The following is a 22,496-nucleotide window of genomic DNA, read 5'->3' as shown; positions in this document are numbered from 1 at the left end:
CTTCCTCCATAACACAGTGTCACTTCCCAAATAGCATTACCTCATTTATTCATATTCAGCAGATCACAAGAATGGAACATTTGACATTAATGAAGCAAGGAAGAAGAAAGAATGAATGAATTCTCATTTATCTTTAACCTTTTACACAGGCTAATTTAACTATGTGTTAACTTGGGAGAGATTTTTCCTTATCCTTCTCCAGTAGAGTGCAGAGTTAACCCCTTTAATACTAGTAATAGCCAGTATTGGCATCTTTGTTAGTGTCAATAGAGGGACTTAAGAAGTCCTCCTGGGTCATGTCTTAGTAAGCTATAGATGAGGAGGGTTATATGTGGGAGGAGTGGAGAGATGTTACTCTTTTCCTATTTAAATACTCTAAAGACTTGGTATTAGAGGTATATCCTTCCAGTCAAATGAGCTAAAACATGTGAAAAAAGCAGAAAGCAACAGCAATTTGTTACAAATGAAGACCATAGGAGCTGAAATAAGGTCAGTCTCACTTAAAAGATGGGTATCTGCTGGTACATGAAACAAACAAACAAAAAATCTCACTTTCCCCCACCCGATTGGTGGGGATGATGGCACTCACCTCCTCTGTTTGAATAACAGATAAAATTAGATTATATCTAAAATTATTTGTGCTTGGTATACTGCAAGAATACTCAAGAAATAATGACAAAATTAGCAAAAAATATAAAAGCAACCATGATAATAACAGGAAGCAGCACAAAACAAAATAATGGAAAGGAACTGAGGTCAAATAACTCTTTCCTCCTGAAGATTGTGGTAAGAGCCACTGATGACAAAACCACAGATTCATCACCAAGGGGCTCATAGTGGACTTCAGCGCATGCGCTGGAGCCTGAACAGCATGGAGACTTTCTGTAGGAAATGATGGACATTTGTCCTTGTGATGGGTGATCTGCAGTCTAAACAGAACATGGTTCCTTCACAAAGCAGGTAGCAGAAGGGGCCTAGTATCCTAAGTTCACCATGTTTACAATGCTACCCAGATATAAGTGAAAAACAGCATAGGCTTTCATGTTTACTCTCCTGATTCTAAGTCTCTGGGAATCTTCCTCAGTCACTTCTCATTCTCACTACTGACTTCAGGCTCAATTGGAAGAAAAACTCTGAGCTTCTTCTTGTTCTTTGGTTTTACAATGTTTTAGTTATTTTATTGAATTTTTGAACAGAACACAGAAGAGCAAAATTTAATTCGAATGAGGTATGAGTACCTATTTATCTCACTCATTAAATACTGGTAATTTCTCATTACTGTTCTAAAGCTGGTCTAAAATAGAAAGAAACATCCTTCCCTTGAGGTCAGTACAATGCGTCTATACAAACAGGTGACTTATTTCTTAAAATAGAATGCCAAGTGACGTTGAGATGGGATGTGTTTTCATCTTATTTTTCAACCAAAGACATTTAGCTTACAAGGATGGCTTAGCTGATTCAAACTCTTATTGATAAATATGTCCATTACATTGATCATTTACCAAAGTTTTTAGTAAGTTCAAGGAGAATGCATTGATCCCTTAAAGAATATACTTTTCAAATATCAGTATTGCTATGGTGGTCAGTTGACTTGTTCTGTGAAGGTTGGAACTCCTTCGCCACATGTCATTTTACTCTTTAACTATTAATATGGCCTTGGGAATATCACTTTATGTATCTGACCTGCATCCACCTCATTTCTAAATATGATGAATAGTGACTCTTAATCAACCCGTCTGACAAATCTGTGAGGCACAAATGATATTATGAATGAGAAAAGGTGTTAAAGTACATTGTAAAACTCTTTTTCTCATTTTTGATTAGTACTTTAACATTAAATATATAAAATTTTATAACATTGTGATATCGGATCACATGCCTATGCCTATAAAGTTAAAAATACTTTGAATATAAAGTTGAAAAGAACCACTAAAAGTATTGCTTTGTTCAGTTTGTAAGAGGCAATGATCTACCCATTTTAAACTATATACATATATATGGGACAAAATGTGTGTATGCATATACCTTAAATCATTTTTATATGCATATTTTATATATTATAAAAATTCAAATTATGTCTTGAGACTTTCATTTAAATGATGATTGTAGTTGTATCTCTATTCTCGCCTATTTTCCTGTATTTTTATTTGAAAATTGGATTTAATACCTACTGTTTTCTGTGCTTCATCTTTCATAGTTCTTTTATGTTTTAGGTATATTCTCTTATAGACAATGTTATTGCCATAAAAATGATAGATTAAGCAAATTATCATTTCTACCCACATAAGAAAACATATTCTTGAGATTTTTGCTTATTCTAGTATTTCCTGACAGACATAGAGGATCAAGTTATAAACTTTAATTTCATGAAGTCCCACAGGTGATTGTTGCCCCCATTTCCTGACAGTTCTTACCTATGACACTACTTTGAAGTGTTTTTCTCACTCTCCCCCCAGAGTTCCAGATGTTCAGGTCTTACATTCAGGCTGTTGATTCATTTGGAACTGACTTTTGTGCAGGGTGAGAGATGAGAAACTATCATTCTTCTGCATGTGCATGTCCAGCTTTATCACCACTTGTTAAAGATGGTGACTTTTTCTTCAATGAGTATTTGTCAAAAATATGATGGCTGTAACTGTGTATGTTTATGTCTGGTTACTCGGTTCCATTTCACTAAGCCTCTGTGTCATAGGCTTCGGTGCCAGTACCATGCCCTGTAATTTTTTTATGATGCAGTGCAGGGAGAAGCAGGGAGGTGGGCTAGGAGATAGGGGATGAACTTGGGGTAGGGAGATGAAATACTGGTCAGGGAGATGGTGAAGAGAAGACAGTGGAGTAAAGGTCAACCAAAGCTAACTATGTATGAAATATTTCGAGAAAACCTGTTACTTTGGGGCAAAATTAAAAATCAAAAAGAGATAGAAAGCCTATTTTTCTAATTTTACTAGTTTAGCAAATGTATGATTTGGGGGGCCTTAAAAAGACACATATCTTTAGCAAGTTCCACATAAGACGCTGCTGGGAAATAGTTAATTAATACTAAGAATACAGAATTAATGAATTCTGTATGTGAATCATAGAGGACTTTCCAAGCAAATATTGGCACAAATTCTGTGTCTCACTCATGGAGGTAGTTCTGACCAGACCCAATCTGATTGCACTGTTTGGACTTCCTTCCTCCAATTTCTTTAAATATTTTGTATATACATATACATAGAGATATACCTCTGCACAGTTAACAAATTGGCTGATATTTCTGCTTCTCTTCACAGTCAGTTATTCATTGATCAACCAATAAGTGTGCAGCAACTTGACTTGTTGTCAAGAATAGCATCACACAGCCGGGCGGTGGTGGCGCACACCTTTAATCCCAGCACTCGGGAGGCAGAGACAGGCGGATCTCTGGGAGTTCGAGGCCAGCCTGGTCTATAAAAGCTAGTTCGGGACGGGCACCAAAGCTACAGAGAAACACTGTCTCAAAAAACTAAGAAAAAAAAAAGAATAGCATCACACATCTGGTTGTCTACTGCAACTGTGGACTTGGTGGTACCCACAAGGCCACTGAGAACAGCTTTTGGGCTGTGTACAAAACACCTCACATTTGGAAATGTTTCTCTAAATGATGAATCTGAACCTAAAGTAAAGTTTAATTTGCATTACTCTTGTTTTCACAGACTGCACCCTAAAAAAAAAAAAATTGACACAGAACACAATTTAAGGTGTTCTGCCGCAGCAAGTGAAGGATCGGGTAGCATCTTCTATATAGCACAGGTGGATATGACTGCTGGGTAAACAGGGAAAAACATGAGTATCTATTCCTTCAGTGGGAATGAGAATGGTGGATTTTACAATATGTTGTTCTTATATTCACTTATCAGTTGGCCACTTATGGAAAATTTGACTGACTTTTTGTACCAGTCCCCTCTCCATCTCATATAAAAGTTCCTCCTTTGATTTAGATTGGGACATTAGGGATCTTTCCAAGATACTGGTGGGACAGGAACCAAGATAATGAAGCTTTGGGTAGGGTGACCAAAGAACTTAAAATCACTGGTAGTCACAGATTTAACCTTTATAAAACATATTTTGCCGATTCTTTCACAAGTTCATTCATATAAATAGTGTCTTTCACTCATATACACTGCAGTCACTTCTTCCCAGGCCCCAGAACACCCCTCTTCCTCCTATTTGTGCTCTCCTTTAAAAGTTACCAAATTTTTAATTATTTTATGTATATGGATGTTTTGCCTGAATGTATGTCTGTATGTTGTGTGTGTGCTTGGTGCCCTTGGAGGCTAGAAGAGGGCACTGGATTCCCTAGAACTGGCTTTGCAGGTAATTGTGAAGCATTGTGTGGGTTCTGGGAATCAACCTTCATCCTCTGGAAGAGCAGCTAGTGATCTTAATAACTAGGCATTTCTCTACCCCCTCCCATAAATATTGCTTGTTTGTTTGTTTGTTTGTTTGTCACCCAATGAATATAATGAGTGCTGCTGTTGGAATGTGAACAGGCTGCTCTGGTTGGCTTGAGCTTATGCAGATCTTATGCAAGGAAAGGCTGTAGTGAGGTCTTGAGTGCAATGACTGCCATATCTAGAGGACCGTATTTCACAGAAACCCTCTCCATCCTCACTTGTGCTCTCATATTCTTCTTCCCTTTATCTCTTCTTCGATGTTCTCTGAGTCTTACTGTGTGAGTCTATGTAAAGGGGGCTGTTGATAAAGGGCTCCAATTCAGAGCTGACCACTCAATAGTCAGAATTACCTGCTCTTTGACTCCACATTGGCTGATGATAACCACAGAGAGAAACTTCTCTGGCCAAGGTTTAGGACAACACTGTCTATATGTTCTACATGTATAAACATAAATATTGAGGATTCAGTTTGATAACATGTACATTTATCAAGAAACGAGTAGGATCTTCCTTCCTTAGGGCCTGTGACTTCCTCAGCCACAGACTTTTAATGAAGTTCATAGCATTGACATAAAGTTCCTTTTATGAAGCAAGTTTCAAATCCAAATCAATCAATTGCTTGCCCGCCACAAACTTTGTGATGCTATTGTGCTAGTGGGAACATCTTGCCTAGCAGGTCAGTATAGTAGCATGGAGTTTTTTTTTTTTTTTTTTTTTTGGTTTTTCAAGACAGGGTTTCTCTGTGGTTTTTGGAGCCTGTCCTGGAACTAGCTCTTTAGATCCGCCTGCCTCTGCCTCCTGAGTGCTGGGATTAAAAGGGTGCGCCACTGCCGCCCAGCTAGCATGAAGGTTTTAAAACTGGGTAATACCAGTGATGAATCCTCCCTGACCCCAGTGCCCTGTTACCACTTTCTGATATTATGAAACCTAGAGGGGTAGTTCTAAGTAAGTTCCAACTTGATTTCTCTGTATTCTGCAACCAAAGTATAGGTCTCTTCAGCAATAGATCTGTACCATTTACCTCTGGTTGGTAAGCAGAGAAATGGTAATAGCCTGAGTCACTTTGGGAACCTCTGGGGTCTTCCTGACCAATAACTTAAAGGGAACCATATTACTTCTAATACTGAGAGTTTTATATAAGAATCTTATCTTGTGGTAGAATCACTTTCCATACATTCAGGACACTCTGAGCTAAAAACTCCTTAAAAAAATAGCTAATGGATAGTGGATTTCCATTGGGCTTGATATATTCTTATTTTTGGTTAATCTACTCTCACCGCCTCCTCTCTCCTGGACCACTGCCTCAACTCCTGCTTAAACCTTTATCTCCCTGTGTTCCCTCTTTTGCTTTTACAAGATGCATTCTACTATCCCCTCACCTCTTAAGATTATTTTCCTTGCCCATCTTTTATGCCATTTCTGCCTTTGTGAGTTCTACAGATATTCCAAATAAACACACAAATCTAAGAACTCAAAGCCAGGACCCATACATCCCTTAGAACATGGGATTTTGCACAATAGAATTAATTTTTTTTCTCATGTCAGTGTCATACAGTAGCTTAAGCCTTTTAAGAAATGTTTCATTAAAATAATTTAATTGAAAACTAGTATATGTTGCAATGTGATGTGGAGTTTGGGGCTTTTATTTTTACATTTTGCACTGTCACTGAATTTCATTTACGGTACCTAATTCAATATTTTATTCTATATTTGTAGAGTCAGTGAAGCTTATCAACATAGCTATCATGTTAACCTCCTCAGAAATACAAAAGGTGAAAGGTTTCTGTACTCCAATATTAAGCCTCTTTGCTGATTATCAATCCAAATAAAACTCAATTAAAAATAAAAGACAAGATTTATTAGTTAAACACTCCTGGGTTAATTCTCCATGCTTGAGATGAGATGGGGAAAAGGACCAGAAAGAAACCACATAGCTGTTCTCTATGAGGCTCTTTAAATACCCTGTGGGAGGAACTGGAAGAGGGCATGGTTCAGGTGGAGCTTTCAACTGAACCATAAGGAAAGTAAATCTCACAGGTCTACAGAGCAGAAGTAAGTATAAGTGTTAAAGCTCTGAGTGGATAGCTTATGTACTTGTTAAAGCCCTGAGGGGAAAGGCTTCCCCTGCACAAGTGTTACAATAGGGAGATGTAAAGGGAGATGTTTCTCCTCCACAAGTGGTATAGCCCTGGAAGGAAAGGCATCCTGACAGCCAGAAGCCTAGTAATACCAAAAAATCATACTGCACAACAATCCTAACACAAAAAAGTTATTGGTACAGACAAAAAAGAGTGGCTAGCTGTAGTAGGAAGGCTGCTTGTTCATTTTCTGGCAGCCCAGACTCCCGAAATAATCACATAGAAACTATATTATTTAAATCACCGCATGGCCTATTAGCTCTAGCTTCTTATTGGCTAGCTCTTGCATCTTAATTTAACCCATTTCTATAAATCTTTGTTTTGCCATTTGACTGTGGCTTACAAGGTAAAATTCTGTTCTGTCTGTCTCCTGCAGGGCTACATGGCTTCTCTAGACTCTGCCTTCTTTCTCTCAGCATTCAGTTTAGTTTTCCCTGCCTAGCTTTACTCAAGCCTATTACAGGCCAAGACAGCTTCTTTATTCATTAACCAATGATAGCAACAGATACACATAAGGACTTCCCACACCAGCCACTTCTGCTCAGGTGAGAAGCAAGAAAGAACTGAGCTGAAGACAGGTTTATATAGGGTTTCTTGGTAGAAAAGTTTTTCCAGGGTAGAGATTGCTGGGATTTCAAATTCAGGTTTTAGTAGGTTTCGATGGGTTTGAAACTGAAAGTGAACTTGGACCTTTTATGCTGCAGTAGGGGTAAGTGCTTGTCTTTAAATTGTCTTTCATGGATGTGGAATAATCAATTTAAGTTGAATGTTTATTTGGGGTAGAGGAAAGAAAAGTAGGATTCTGACATTTGTATTTAGGGTGGCTCCAGAAGAGTTTGTGAGATTGGTTTCAAGTCCATTCTGTCTTTTGGGATTTGGATTCCATTCCACACTTTGAGTCCAAGCTCTGAGAAAAGATGTATTTTAATGGGATTATTCCCTCCTTGTATTTGTAATTTGAAGTTGTAGTATTGGCAAGTACTCAAGATTCTTTGCCCATTTTCACCTTTTCTTAAAAATCAAACTGGGAATGGTGTCACAACATTTATTCAATTACCCACAATGGAATCACATTGTACATGCATTAAAATCAGATTGTTAGGTGAAAATGACTGTGGTTAATTTCAAGAGAATTCACCTCTCATAATTCCATTCCTATTTTAAAATCTAGTTCCAAATTTGAAAGACAAATTTTTCTAAACAAATTTAACTTTTAAAGTTTTGGTAAAACAAAAAAAATTAAATCAAATTATTATCAGCCAAGCTTATTCTGTAGTAATATAATATTCCCTATCCTGGAATATGAATGTATAAAAGTAACCATAATGAAATGTAATAAGCAAGGATGTAACATTTCACGGTGACTTGAAGGAATTTTATTAGCTCTTAGTTTTCCATTTGAAAATATTCAAAAAATGTTGATATCTAAGTTTTTTGACAATTGATACAATGAAATTCACTGATTTTGGTTGTAGTTCACAAATAGTAGCCTTTAGCTACTTTAGCTACTACTATAAGGATTATTTTTGTTGTTATTTTTGCCAAAACAACATGATGTCCATATGTGTAACAGTGTTCTACTAATTAAAGCATTCTTTCTAGGAAACATAGGGATGCTTGAGAAACTCTGGAAGTAAACAACTAAGAGGTTACAGTAAGTTCCTGAAACAAACAAGATTCACAAGGACTCTTCCAAGTTGAGAGAAACAGTAAACAACTGCTGAACAGCAAGATTCTGATCCCTGGCAAGGCATATACAGAGAACATCAGAGCAGCATTGTTAAGTCATCAAACCCAGGGTGGGGTGGGTTTTCCAGGCTGCCTTTCAGATATCTTTGCTCCTATAATAATCCTTCACTTATAATCATGTAATTTCGTTGATTATCCAGGTTGGGCTTTGGTAGAACCATTTCTTTGGTTTGTCATCCATGTCTTATATAAGCTAAGTAGATGTTTGCTCACTTTTCTGCAGGAAAAGTCACAACATAGTTTGACCAGAAGTAGAAAAAAAGAAATGGAAAGTAAGGACACTATAAGTTTGGAGTGAAAAGCAGTCTGATTGAAATATATAGCATTGTCTTATTGAAATATGAAATTTGGAGGTTTTATTCTATATGATGCATATATACTAATGTGAGCTTACTTATTTAACTATGAAATCATATAAATATTATTTTCCTTTAAAAATAGTTATCTATAATGGAAGGTATGTATTCTCATAAGATCTAGTCTTTGGTCATTTTATCATATTATTCCTTACTGATGTTTACCGGTAGATATCTGGTGTATATTTTTTTCTGCTTTTCTCTGCTACCCAGTGTCATTCAGGATGTTTAATGTCAACCAGATTTGTGTGTTAGGGTTTGGGTGTATGCCTGTGTATGTATTTGTTCATGTGTATTTATATATTTGGTTTGATGCATGTGAATGTGTGTGGGTGTCCATGAAAGATGTACTTTATATATATCAATAGAATTTTAATATTAAAAACAATGTAATAGAATTTTCTGATACTTAGCTACTTTTAAGTTTGTAGACTTTGTCTTGTTCATCTCAAACATAGTTTCTTTTAGGACTTTCTTCAATTATGTCAGACACAATGTTCAAAGGAAACCTCTGTGATCACCTCCACTCCTACTGGAATTTTCCACTCACTCTCACCTTCCTTTGGGTGCAATGTTTCTGCAGCTTTCAACTCTTGTTACTTATTTGATGTGGCTTCACTTGAAAGGGCATCATGGCATTCCAGAGTCAAGGAAGACTACAAAGTCACACCATGCAACAAATCCCACGTAAGATATTTATTGACAAAGTACAGAAAGGCAGTTGTCTTTGAACAGGAAGAGAGACAGCAGAGGTCTGGGCTAAGGGGAAGGCTTTTGTGGGGTTCTTAGAGCATGTTCAGTGAGCTAGTGGAAAAGTGCCACACAACCAGCTGTTTTTCTATGATAAAACTGAATCATGGGGGCAGGAGTGTCTAAGCCTCAGGAGCTCTGGGTGAAGCCAGGAGTTTATAGGGTAAAATGTTTGAGTGTACTTCCAGGTTTGAAAAGGGATAAAACCCACCAATTTCCGGGCCCCAAACCCATCAATCTGTGATCATGAAATGCCACCAATCCCTGACAAAGCTCAGGACTTGAAATTTCACCAATTCTCAACCTGGAAATCCCCACCCTGAAAAACTCCTCCACTCAACATGCTATAAAAGCCTGTCTCCTGCTCAGTTCTCTGATGCTTCTCTCCTAACCAGTCAGGCACCATCTTTTGTTTCTCTACCACCCCCAAAAAAATACTATTGTGTGAGGTTTGTTGTGTAGTGTGACTTTGTAACTTTGGCTTCTGACTGCCTGAATACCTTTCCCTTCAGATATGTAATATTTCCATAGGGGAAAATTTTTTTTTTGTTTGTTTGTTTTTCGAGACAGGGTTTCTCTGTGGTTTTGGAGCCTATCCTGGAACTAGCTCTGTAGACCAGGCTGGTCTCGAACTCACAGAGATCCTCCTGCCTCTGCCTCCCAAGTGCTGGGATTAAAGGCGTGCGCCACCACCGCCCGGCTGATAGGGGAAATTTTTCCCCTTTAGAGCTGCACACTTCCACTGGGGGAAACCCTCCATCTCCGAATTGCAACACTTTCACTGGGGAAGGGTCTCACCCTGGAGCTGTAACACTTACAGAGTTTCCTTTCATTTTTTTCATTTTTTATTATTTTACTCAGTTTTCTTTATTTTTTCCTATTACCCTTTAATCCCTCATTCCAGACCCCAAATCCATTTTTCTTGTTTGCAAAGACAGCAGAATACAACATCACATTTTCTCTTTCCCACTTGTTTTCTTTATCTATCCTTAGGCAGAAAAATATTCATCTAGATGCCACTGTTTTCAAGGGATGTTCTCTTGGTTTCATTAACACAGTCTACTCTTTAACTGGGGGTAGAAAGCTTGCCTGCTCTCTATCCAAGGGCAGATTTAGGAGCAATGGTTCTGTGATAAGCTTAGAAGGGGTGGACTTGCAATCTTTTCCTTTGAAGAAATGGCCTCTTGACCAGTATTTCACAGAAAGTAGTTCTGATGGATTTGAGTACACTGAATAGACATGGGGCAGACTCTGCCTGGCATAAAAAAAGTGATTCTTAGCCCTCTTTCTGGCCTGTATAATTTGTTGCTGTTGTATCTGTCAGACAAGAAAGAGTAAATCAGATTTCCTGTCTCTGCTTCTGGTTCTTGCCCGTGCACTGCTTCTGTAGCTATGAGAGAGGCTGTGGAACAGGAGTTCACAACAACAGTGCTATTGATGTAGAAGATGGGATGGGTGGGGTTACGATAATTTGTGTGTTGCAGGGTGTTTTACATTTGGTGAAACTTGCTTCAAAATCACACAGTTTTCTCTGAGTTTATGGTGCTTCCTTAGCCTCATATCTTTCTAATTAGGCATTTAGCAGAATGTATAAAGGAATTTTGGGAGAAAATTGTCTTTTGGTGCTGTATTTTTTCATTTGCTAAATAATTATTGAATACATAATAATTCTCATATTTCTTCCTGGGTTCTGGAACAGGAAAATTACACTTTTCTTATACATTCTTATCTTTATGTAATTTATCTAGTTTAGGGAATCTACATCCTTAATATTTCTTGCCCTTTCTGACCTCTTAATAATTAGTTCTTTTATTTCCATATATCTTTTCCAAACATAGGGCTTGTCAGAGGTTTTAACATGGTAATATGACATGTAAATTTCCAAATGAAATGGAGAAAACCTGGAGTATTCCTTAATCTTCTTCTTTGATTCCTTAATCATTATCTCTAGGATATTTTATGAAATTTTTAGTCTGAGGTTTAGGCTTGAAAATGTGCATTTATACATTTCTTTACCATCTAAATATGAATGCTACAGCCCTAATGCTTTACAGACCCTGATTGTGATATTAAACTATTTTTATCTATCCAGGTGAAGCACTACAAACACCCCAAACTCTGTCCTTCTTCCAAGGCATCCCAGACCTCCAAAATTAGAGTATGGCCTACCCACAGAGCTGTGCCTTTAATGTTGCTCTAGCCTCGTCTCAGAGCAACTTAATAGATTTTTATAATGCTGTCCTCAGAAATCAGATGCAGGGACAGCTTCTACTCCTAAGAATTTGTATCTGAATGGTGCGTAGATGTTCTTTAAAAGTTGAATTTGAACACAAATGATCTGGGCAAAAGGTAATACTGCAATACTGTAAGGTATTTTTAGTTGAATTATCCATATACTTAAACTGGAGTTTGGTATAGATTTGATCATATAATAATTGCAAAACTACAATAAAACACAGAAAAAGTATAGTTGAATTTGCCAAATCATAAACACATTTGTGTGCTTGTGTGTGATGTGTGTGTATGTGTCCGTGTATGATAGTGATAGAAAGAAGTGTTTTAGAAAGAAGTAGGAAGTGTCTTTTATTTTATTTTACTTTTTCCTATTTGCAAACATTTGCAGGTTGGCATGGACCCAGTATGATGATTAAACATTTGTTTCTTAAAAGGGAAACTGATTCTTTTTCCCCCCTGTGGTGTTCAATTCAAGATTGAATCATGAAGGGACTTAGAAAGATATATAAAAGTTTCATCTGCTTCAGTGTGAGCAATGTATTACTAGATGATCATTGCTTTGTAATAGCCCCAAAAGGCAATAGTTTCTACTGTGTAATTAAAACTCTGAAAGGTCCTCTCTGATTAAATCCAAACCACAATAAACATCATCAGATTTTCAAAAACCTATGAAATCTCTCTGACACAATTATTTGCTAGGCTGGAGAATGCCATTTCATTCTTTTCCTTCGGAGATAGGTGGGTTATGGAGACATTGTCTTTGTGTTCAATTGCAGTGAGACACAATGAAGGAAACGGTCTGCCATTGCCAGGTAACAATATTAAGCAGGCATCCTGAAGAAACTGCAAAATGCTTTCTACTTTATTGAGATTTTCAATCCAGGTCTCCTCTTTTGATTCTGATATCACTCATAAAATGTTCCATGTTGAAACTGCTAGGTTCTACAGAGATCAGTAACTTTTTTGTGCAGTGTATAAGAAGAACATAGATTACAATGTTTCAATTGTAAAAATGAATAGTTTGATTTTATCAGCTTGGCTATTATTGCAGTCTGATCTTCATAAGAGTATTCTAAGACTGTGAAAAGGGAAATGAAGTCTTAGTAGCCCTGGCACGATCATAGCTAGGTTGAGCTCCTTCTTTGGGTTCTTTCTGTGTATATGATTAGAATTATTACAAAATTAGATGTTGGTGGGACAAAGTAGGGCACCCTGCTTTTGTAATATTGGCTTTGACATCAGCTCCAATAGATATTGGACAAAAGACCAAACTAGGCTGCCTATACACACAATTGTACAATTGTGTATTGCTCAATGTAATGAAGTGCTTTGCATGAGTTATTCATCAGCACTTAAGTGGAACATAAGGTTAGTGATTGCATTCATTTGAAGGGACAGACAGAAGACAATATTCTATAGGACTAAATGGGAGGTTTGTAAGAAATGATAACTTTTCAGACTCATTTTATAGTGCTTATTGTAGGATAAATTGGCTAAGGAACGAATACCTTGCTACTGACTTGCCCCAAAGCCTGAGACCAGGGCAAAGAGAAAAACACCCTGCCCACTGTATAACTCAGAGTTCTTGAGACTTGGAAATCCTTGCCCCAATGTGATGCAGCATTAATGACCAAACAGTACTTTGGGCTTTTCTTCTTTTCCACTAGCTCATTGAGCATCTTCAAAAAAACGTACAATAGGGCTCCCCATGGTCCTCTGCTGTCTCGGTTCCTGGACAGAGGCAGCCAATATTCGATGCTTCTCCACAATGAATCTCTTTTGTGAAGTTTGGTGCATGGTGTGACTTTGTGGTATTTCTTGGCTCCGATTTGTCAAGGAGACACCTTGTGCCAGAAAAATGCCCTTCAATTTCTATTGTCTTAAATCTATGTCTGAACAATCTTGTGAAAACCCCACAACAATATACTCACAGTGTGATAATTTTAAAATAACTGACAAATATGATTAGTGTCAGAAAATGGGCTATGCAAGTGTAGGAACTGACATCTTGAGGATATCCACAGGCTAATCTCTAGAACATGTGGTTGGTTATGTTACATGGAAAGAATTAGGATGGAAAATTTGAACATGGGAGATTTTTCCTGATTTATCCTAGTGGATCTTCAGAAACCTGAGTCTTAAAAATGGGAGATGCTCAAACTAGAGATAATGAGGACGAATAAAAGTTTGAAGTGGGGCATGAAACTTGTATAACAGGTTTCTCCTGAGATTCAAACCTAGGTGAAAGGATACGTATTTTAAGACCACATGTTCAAAAGAAGACAAAGTAACAGGATGCTCTCAGGGAGAAGCTCTTTACAACATAGGGTGTTAAGGGGGAGGCAGAACATTTCATTCTACAGGAAAGTTCTTTAAGTTCTGGCAATGAACAACTCAAAAGCTTTGGGAGCTCCCTGAAAGTACCAATTCACTAGACCGCTATCTCGCCAAACATGTATAAACAGTAAGGACAGCTGAAATATTCTCTTGGCCCTCCAAGATGCATAGAAGAGGTCAGATAGACTTAACTATCTGGAAAGGACTTTCTTCAACTTGTTAAATTGTCTGAAAGATGTATAGTGATCACCAGGTATGAAGGAATAAAAACTAATCAAAAGAAACTGTGTCCTTGTGGATTGGTTGACTGATTGATTGATTAGAATTTCAGTACTGTGGAGAGAAGAGAACTCTTCAGGTTCAGGGACTAATTACCTTCCTTTGGCTAGCTCCCTTGGGAACAGTCATTCTTTGCCCACTTATGTATCAGAACTAGCATGTTGTTACTAATAGATAGGAACCTTTTGGAACCTATTAATTTAGCAGACAACTATCTTCCTTCAATTCAAGAGCCAACAATGCCTTCATAAGCATCTCGAATTTTAGGAAAGTTTCCTCCATCTTGCTGTACTTAAACCAATGTATTTTAAATTGCCTTGATTTATGACTTGGTTCTATAATACTCTAAAAACTTCATGAAATTACTCCCTCTTTGGGATATAGAAAGAGGAGTAATCTAAATCTGGTTTCTTGGACTATAATCACTCAGAATGGCTCCAGAATAAACTCTCACTTATCCTTTTAAGATGAGAGCTAGGGTTTTTGCAACAATGAAGGTTTCCAGCTTGTGTGAGCCTATACCCATGCTGGGGTGGGCTTTTGTAATATAGCTGTCTTTGAGTTATTACTATTCTTTAAGTAATTCCTCAACCATATTAATATAACTAAGCCCAATGAAACTCATCTATCCACAAAGCTCAAACTCAATTGTTTCCTTACTTTGTTCTGTTGTTGGTTCCCTATCCATGGTTAGTTCACATATGTTCATGACTCCCCATTGGTGTCATATAACACAACCCACTGTTGCTGACTGGCAGACTAGAGAAAAGGAACCACACTTATCAGTACATGCCTGTAGCCTTAAATATTGGTCTTCAACTGACAGTAAAGTAGTTGAGACGTCAACATCATGATCATGTAATGAGATAGAAAACAGACAGAAGAAGAAGAGTGTTAGAGATAAGGGAACGGTCCTATACAGCCACCCAAATCTTACATCTGTTTGTGTCACCTGAGAAATTATTGTAAAACCACACCAATAGTTGTTAGGTTGTAACACTTATAAGGTTAAAAACATGTGATTCCTATTGATGAGGAATGTTAGATTAACAGACAAAGCATACAAGAATGTATTTCCATTGTAAACTGCTGTTTGGAAAACAAATGAGCAGCCCAGCTGTGCTTTTACACATCTGTTTTAGAGGCCACACCTCCAACATTTGTAAGTAATTCTATTTCTTGTTTTGCTGGTATGTTTGTCTTTGAATATCTTACATGATTTATTTTTTTTAATCTGAGAATATAGAACTAGTAAGAAGTAGCAATTCTCTAGGATCTGGATGAGTCACACTATTCACAAAACCATTTCACGGTGAATAACTTTTACAAGGGAGAGGACTGAAGCTAAGAAAATTAAAATGGGTTTCACATTCAGGATTCCAAGACTACACATTAAGACTTTCTAAAGGGACTGGTAGCTTTTGATGTTAGGATATTGACTTAGGTTTTACCCATCTCTGTGGTACCAGTATGGTGGAAAACCAAAATAATCCCTTGTTCAGATCATGACTCATTTGTACTCAACTCTGACTGATATTTCCTGCATCAGAAGAATCAGGGCAGATGACACACATGTGGGAAGAGTAAAATAAGAATTATGAGGTCTGGTATCTTAGACCTGCAATAGCAATTAGACTATGACTCTCGGTGCCTGGCTCTTAGAGAACCACTCCTATCACTGGGGCAATTCTAATATCTCACACAGGTTACTTTAATAAGGCAGAATAAAAGATTATTTCAGAATTTCTGTCTACAAGAGAGAGATAATGTGGTCCCATGAACGCTATGCACACTTCAAACGCTGTGCCTCGGGAGAATATTCCAGGTGATGGTTTGTTTTGATGGATAGGTAGCATACAAATTTATACTCACTGATCTAAAAATTTCATTTTATAGAAGGGTAAAGTAAGACATAAAAAAGCAAACAGTCCTTCCTAAGATTATTTAACTGTTAGGCTGACTACTTTGAAAGAAATATTTTGTAAGCTGAAGTTTATAGTATATGAAGATTGGGGACATTCAAATAATAGTGGTATGGTGGTGAGATATGGTGGTTTTCATATTTCTAAGGAGGAGTCTTTCCAGAAGGCTATGATTTTGTTAACTGTATGCTAAGTACTTTCTGAAAGGTTCACCAGTAGCATGCTGTGATGGTTTGAATAGGACTGTATGCAATTTCGGCTATATAAATTGATGGAATTTTTTTTTAAATGTGACAAAGGTGAGAAAGAAATGTCTTGTGGCAGAAAGGACACTCACATGTGACCACTCTTGTGAGGAAGTAGAGGCGTCTCCGAGTGAGTGAAGTGCTGAGTGAATGTGTATTGTTGACATATACATGGCCGTGTCTACGACACAATTCCTTGTAACCAGAGAAATGGCAAAGTCTTCTCTATGTGAGGGTCAGGGGGTAGCAAAGCCTTTTAGAGTGTCTGAGTGTGGATGTTAGTGAATGCAGAAATGTTTACTGTAACTTCCTACAGGATCTTTATGACCCATTCCCCTATAGAGAGTGCTCCTAGCTAAGTTAGCTAAACTTGTCTCTTTGGTTCAGCTATAATAAACCTTGCCTCCTTGATTCACCCATGTGCAATAGTCTAGCTCCCCATTCAAGTGTGTAATGAATATGTTAAGCCTCTGAATGCTAAGAGAGTCCATGCTTCCCTATCTCGGCTTTTCAGAGTGTCTGTGGGTCTATCTTCTTTCCTTTCCCACAGCAGTCAGGTTTATTCCTGGATCTGTGTATCTTCATGATACACTCTCATTGTGTGGGGCACTATTTGAAAAGACAGGGTCCACATATTCTAGGATTCTATGACATTTTCTGGGTCATCACATCTCATACTGGAATAAAATCATATTACATGAATACTCTTAAATCTGTTTCTTTTTCTAGATATTTAACATTAATGTTAAAAATTATTCCTACATCCCTTGATTTATGCTTTTCTATCTTCAAAATCTCCTCATATTTCTTTATTTTATTTTAATTGAAAAAATAGGGAATTTTATACGTGACTATTATATTTCTGTATTTATATCACTTTTATTCCTACCTTTCACCTTCCAATTCTTCTCATGCCTCCAACTCCCACTCAAGTTCTCAACTATATATGCATATATATATATATATATATATATATGAGATGTATATACATACATATTTAGTATTGTTCCTAGGTTTACATGGCTAGATCTTATCACTCAGAATTAAATAGCAGTGTCTTAGAGAAGACTGGTTCTCCCAATCTCAGCAGCAATTAACTGTCCTAAACTCATCATCTAAGGGTAGGGTCTTTTGAGATATCCTCCATTCATGTTGGCATACCACCTAGTGTTTCATTTGTGCAAGTCTTGTTTAAATGATCTTATTTTTGAGCTTTCATGGGTGCAGCTTCACCATGCACACATAGAAGACATTATCCCACAGTGAATTTTCTCTATTTCTCTGCCTCTTACATGCTATCTGCCTCTTCTGTAAGGTTCTCTGAGGTAGGTTGTGTTATAGACCTATTAGCTGGTTTGGGGAACCCTGCAGTACCTTGTTGCTATATTGTGACTTTCTATTATGGTCTTCAACTGATGAAAACTAAGCTTCTTTTGATGAGGGTTGAGAGGTACAGTTACCTGTGTGAATATGAATAAGTATGAAGAGTTCAGTAGGAGATATACTGGTTAATAGGTTCCCACCTAGGGTCTAGGACTGACAAGCAATGTGTAGCAGACCACATTAAGAGTAATAAATGATTTTTCTCTTATGGAGTTGGCTAGGAATCCAATGAGACAGCTGATGGTTACTACACAAGATGTAAGTGCCACCATTGCATTCTTGGGGATATATTTCTAGCATGGTCATTGTTCTGATTCATAGGCTTTACATCTGGATAGGATTATTGATTCCTGTTCTTTCTTGGCAACTTGCAAAGCAATTTTAGCTATAAAGAGTTAGTTTTCAGGAGGAGGCTTCAAGGTCAGTTTTCACTTTATTCCTTCAAGCCATGTGTATGAAGTGTGTGCTATCTTTAGCAAAAGAATCTTACCTTCAAGTTCTGTGTGGTAATCAAGGGTAAGCACTCTAAAATTATACATTCTCCCATAGCTTTTTAATAGTCTTTCTAGATATTGCTCATTCCCATCTCCTTTCCCTTACCTCCTTAATTAGCACTATCTCAGTCACTTTTCTATAGCTGTGATAAAACACTGCCGCCAAGGCAATCTGTAGAAAAAGAGTTTATTTGGGGTTCAGACATTTAACAGTTTAGAGACTTTGGCCAACAGGGAGGAAAGCAAGGTACTGTAGCAGTTGCTGAGAATTCACATTTTGATTAACAACCACAAAGCAAAACATACTTTGGAAATGGTGTGGGCTTTTGAAAACTCAGAGCATACCACCAATGATAGACTTCCTCCAACAAGGCCACACCTCCTACTCCTTCGCTAGAATTTCCATCAAGTGCGGACCAAGTATTCAAACATATGAGTCTAGGGGGTTATATGTCCTTCTTTTTTTCAATGAATGACTTAAGGATTAGATTTCTTTATTTTCATTTTTCTTTAATAAGTAGGTAATTGTCTAGGATCATAATGACATTACAAGGCTTATCTTATTTATCATTATAAAGTAACCAGGCAAATGTGTTTTAAAGAAAATATCATAACACTGAATGTAAAGAAAACAGAGAAACCATCCAGTAATCAAAAGAAGAAGGCAAATTTTTAAATGTTCACAGCCCTTGTGGGACAAATAGATCCAACTTTTAAGCATGTCCCAGTACATATTCTGTATATCAGAACTAAACAGAAAAATGAAAAGTCATCTACCACCCACAGATACATTAAGATTGAGATGCAATCATGAGATTACATACACATGTCCCATGAGATTACATACTACAGTGCAGGTATAAAGGAAACACCAAGCTGTTTCAGCAAAAGTGGGCAACAACTTTCAGAGTCGATGGTCCTGCAGACCTGTCTGAACAGTATTAAATAACCATGCCTCTAGTGGGTTGACATCTGAACACTGGTTGCCACCTGATTCTCATGGCCCGTGACACTTCAGAAACTGATGGTAAAGCCCTATTCTTTAAAAACAATGCCTACACAACCCATTGGACATGGAGAAGTAGACTTGGTGCCTACTTAAAGCTTTTACCCCTACTGACTAGCGTTTATGGTACTGGAAGATATTCCATGGGCTACTAAAGGAAAAAGTTATAAACTCAGTTATGAACCCATCAATTAACAACGGTGCACTGTCTACAAAATATAGTGCTATAGTATCACAGTAGCATCGGAACACTTGTGAGAGTTATCAAACAGTATCTGATTGGATTTAAGGCCCACTCCGTTAGATGAAACCCATCCCAGGCATTGCCAATGGTGGCAAAGAACTTGAAACCACATAGGCCAGAGACATAGGAAAAAGACCAAATACCACTGTTCTGCTTAAGGGACACAGTAATAAAATGACTTCTGATGACAATTCTGCTATACTGATAGATCAGTCTTGCTCAGCCATCATCTGAGAAGCTTCTTCCTGCAGTAAATGGGAACAAATACAGAGAGCCACAACTTGACAATGTGCAAAAAAAGTGGAAGATCTTGAAATATTCAGTCCTAAATAGGATGTCTCGGGGAACACTGCAGAAAAAAGATTCTAAGAGCCATTGGGAATGGAAAACACCAAGGAAATGTGGTCTTGTATACACAATGGGATTGATGTACAGAGACTGAGGAGGCTCACACAGGGCCTGCACAAGTCTTAGACAGATGAGTTTCCAGTGTAGAGAGTGGAAGCAGCCACAGGATCAAGTGCTGATTGGAGCAGAAGTCATCTCCAATTGATAACTGCTTGTAAGTGAAGAATTATCTTTCTCCAGTGTTGTATCACTGGATACACCAACCACTCTTAAAAACAGGGTCCATGCCCAGGGGTAGTTGGCCAACAGAAAATTAACTCAGTGGAATTTGGGGGAAGCTTTTTTTGACTCAAAATATTTCATCAGAATTTTTTTTCCTTTACTTTACATAAGTCTTTTGTGTTTATACTATGGGTTCTGGCTTAGGTTTTTATGGAATTTTTTTGTTTAAGAACATTTTTGGTCTCTGAATATTTTTCTGTTTGTTTTGTGCTTTTCTATTTTTAGTGTTTTTATCTTATTTTATTATGTTCTTTGGTTGCATGTTTAGTTTTAATGAGAGAAAAAAGAGGGTGTGGATTTGGTAGAGAAGAGCCAGGAAGGTTCTCAGAGGAGGTGGAGGAGGAGAAATCTTAATCAAAATGTGTGCTATAAAGATAATTTACAATTTAATGTGAAATAAGCAAGATAAAACCTAAAATACAGAATACAATTTGTATGCCTTCTTCTTGTCAAATCTGTTGTCAGATTAAATAACATTCTCTTGCTATAGAAGGCTGCTTGTTCATTCCCAGCTGCCCCAACCATAAAATATCACTCAGAAACTATATTATTTGAAATACTGTTTGTCCAATAGCTTAAATATATTTTTAGTTAGCTCTTATATCCTGAACTAACCCATCTGCAATAATCTGTGTCTCACTACATGGCCGTGGCTTACCTGGTAATGTTCTTCTATCCAGTATCCGGCATCTGTCTCCAGCATCTAGCTTCTCCCTTAACTCCACCTACTTTCTGTATATCTTTTCCAGCCTTGCTATATTCTGTTAAGCCATTGGCCAAAAGCAGCTTCTTTATTCATTAACCAATAAAAGCAACACAAATACAGAAGGACTTCCTGCACCATTTCCCTTTTTCTGTTTAAATAAAAAGGAAGATTTATTTAACTTTAACAGTAAAATTACATATAACAAAACAGGTATGAGAATTATAGTTACAATATTTATAATCTACTTTATCTTTTATCATAAATAAGGAAAACTATAACTATTTATTTTTAACTCTATCAAAGACTCCAGAAAAAATAATAATATGCCTAATCCAGGCTCTCTGTGTATATTCCATCTTTATATGGCTTATTTTTCTTACTTTATTACTTTTTCTACAAGTTTAATATTTATTTTATTATTTTTACTCCTTTAATCTATGACATTTATGTTATATTTACTGTTTATGTTTATATTACATTTATTATTTCTTTACTCTTTTTCATCTCTTTCCCAAGCCTACATATATATATATATTTTTTTTTAACACACTGTGTCTCATTTAGAGGTCTTTTATGTCTTTATATATCTTATTGCATATCTAATATCCTTTTCTGTCCAGGAGCACTTCTTAAAATGCTAAACTGTGGCATCACTAGGACTAAGGCTGTTTTGCCTTTTGGCTCTGCCCAGTCCAATATGGTATAGACATGTTCAATGCCTCTGCAAGCCTTGCGTACCACCCTAGTTCCAAGTATGCAGGGGTCTATGTTCACGCCATTAAGCTGTTTGTAACATGTTGCTCACAAAAACTCATTTAATTGCTCACTCTTCTAAAAAAGCCAGAGTTTGTGCTGGCAGCATGGTCCAGGAAGCCACTGTTTTGAAACTGTGTGTTTTTTGGGTTTTTTGTTTTGTTTTGTTTTGTTTTTTATGCTACCACTGAATCAGGAAGACCTCTCTTAAGAGAGCTGTGGCATGCTGCCAGCAGAAAAAAAAAAAAGGGTGGCTAAACTTTGTTTTTGTGCTTTTTTGATGTGTGTATTTATCTGGTATTCCTTTCCAAGCTTTCTCAAGTTTTATGTAGATTTAGTCAGTCCCATGTTGGTAAGCCAATTAGTTGGTGGAAGGCTGCTCATTCGTTCCTAGCTGCCTAGACTCTAAATAATCACATAGAAACTATATTATTTAAATCACTGCTTAGCCAATCACTTAAGCATATTGCTAGCTAGCTCTTATATCTTTGGTTAACCTGTTCTATTGATCTGTGTATTTCCACATGTCTGTGACTTATCATCATGTCTGTCCTACCATGGTGTCCTACATGACTTCTTCCTTTTGCTCTGCCTTCTTTCTCACAGCATTCAATTTATTTTCCCTTGCCTAGCTTTATTCTATGTTGTGCTGGCCCAAAGGAGCTTCTTTAATAACCAATAAAAGCAACACATATACAGGACTTCACACACCATTCCCCTTTCAGGTAATAGTTTGCTTATTTTTTGGGTGCTTTTTGCCTGATCCTTTTTATTTTATTTTATTTTTTTTATTGAGAAAAGGAAAAAAAAACAAACAAGTTTCCGCCTCCTCCCAGCCTCCCATTTCCCTCCCT

This window comes from Microtus ochrogaster, linkage group LG9 (assembly GCF_000317375.1).
Source record: "Microtus ochrogaster isolate Prairie Vole_2 linkage group LG9, MicOch1.0, whole genome shotgun sequence".
NCBI lineage: Eukaryota > Metazoa > Chordata > Mammalia > Rodentia > Cricetidae > Microtus > Microtus ochrogaster.
This window is presented reverse-complemented; position numbering follows the sequence as displayed.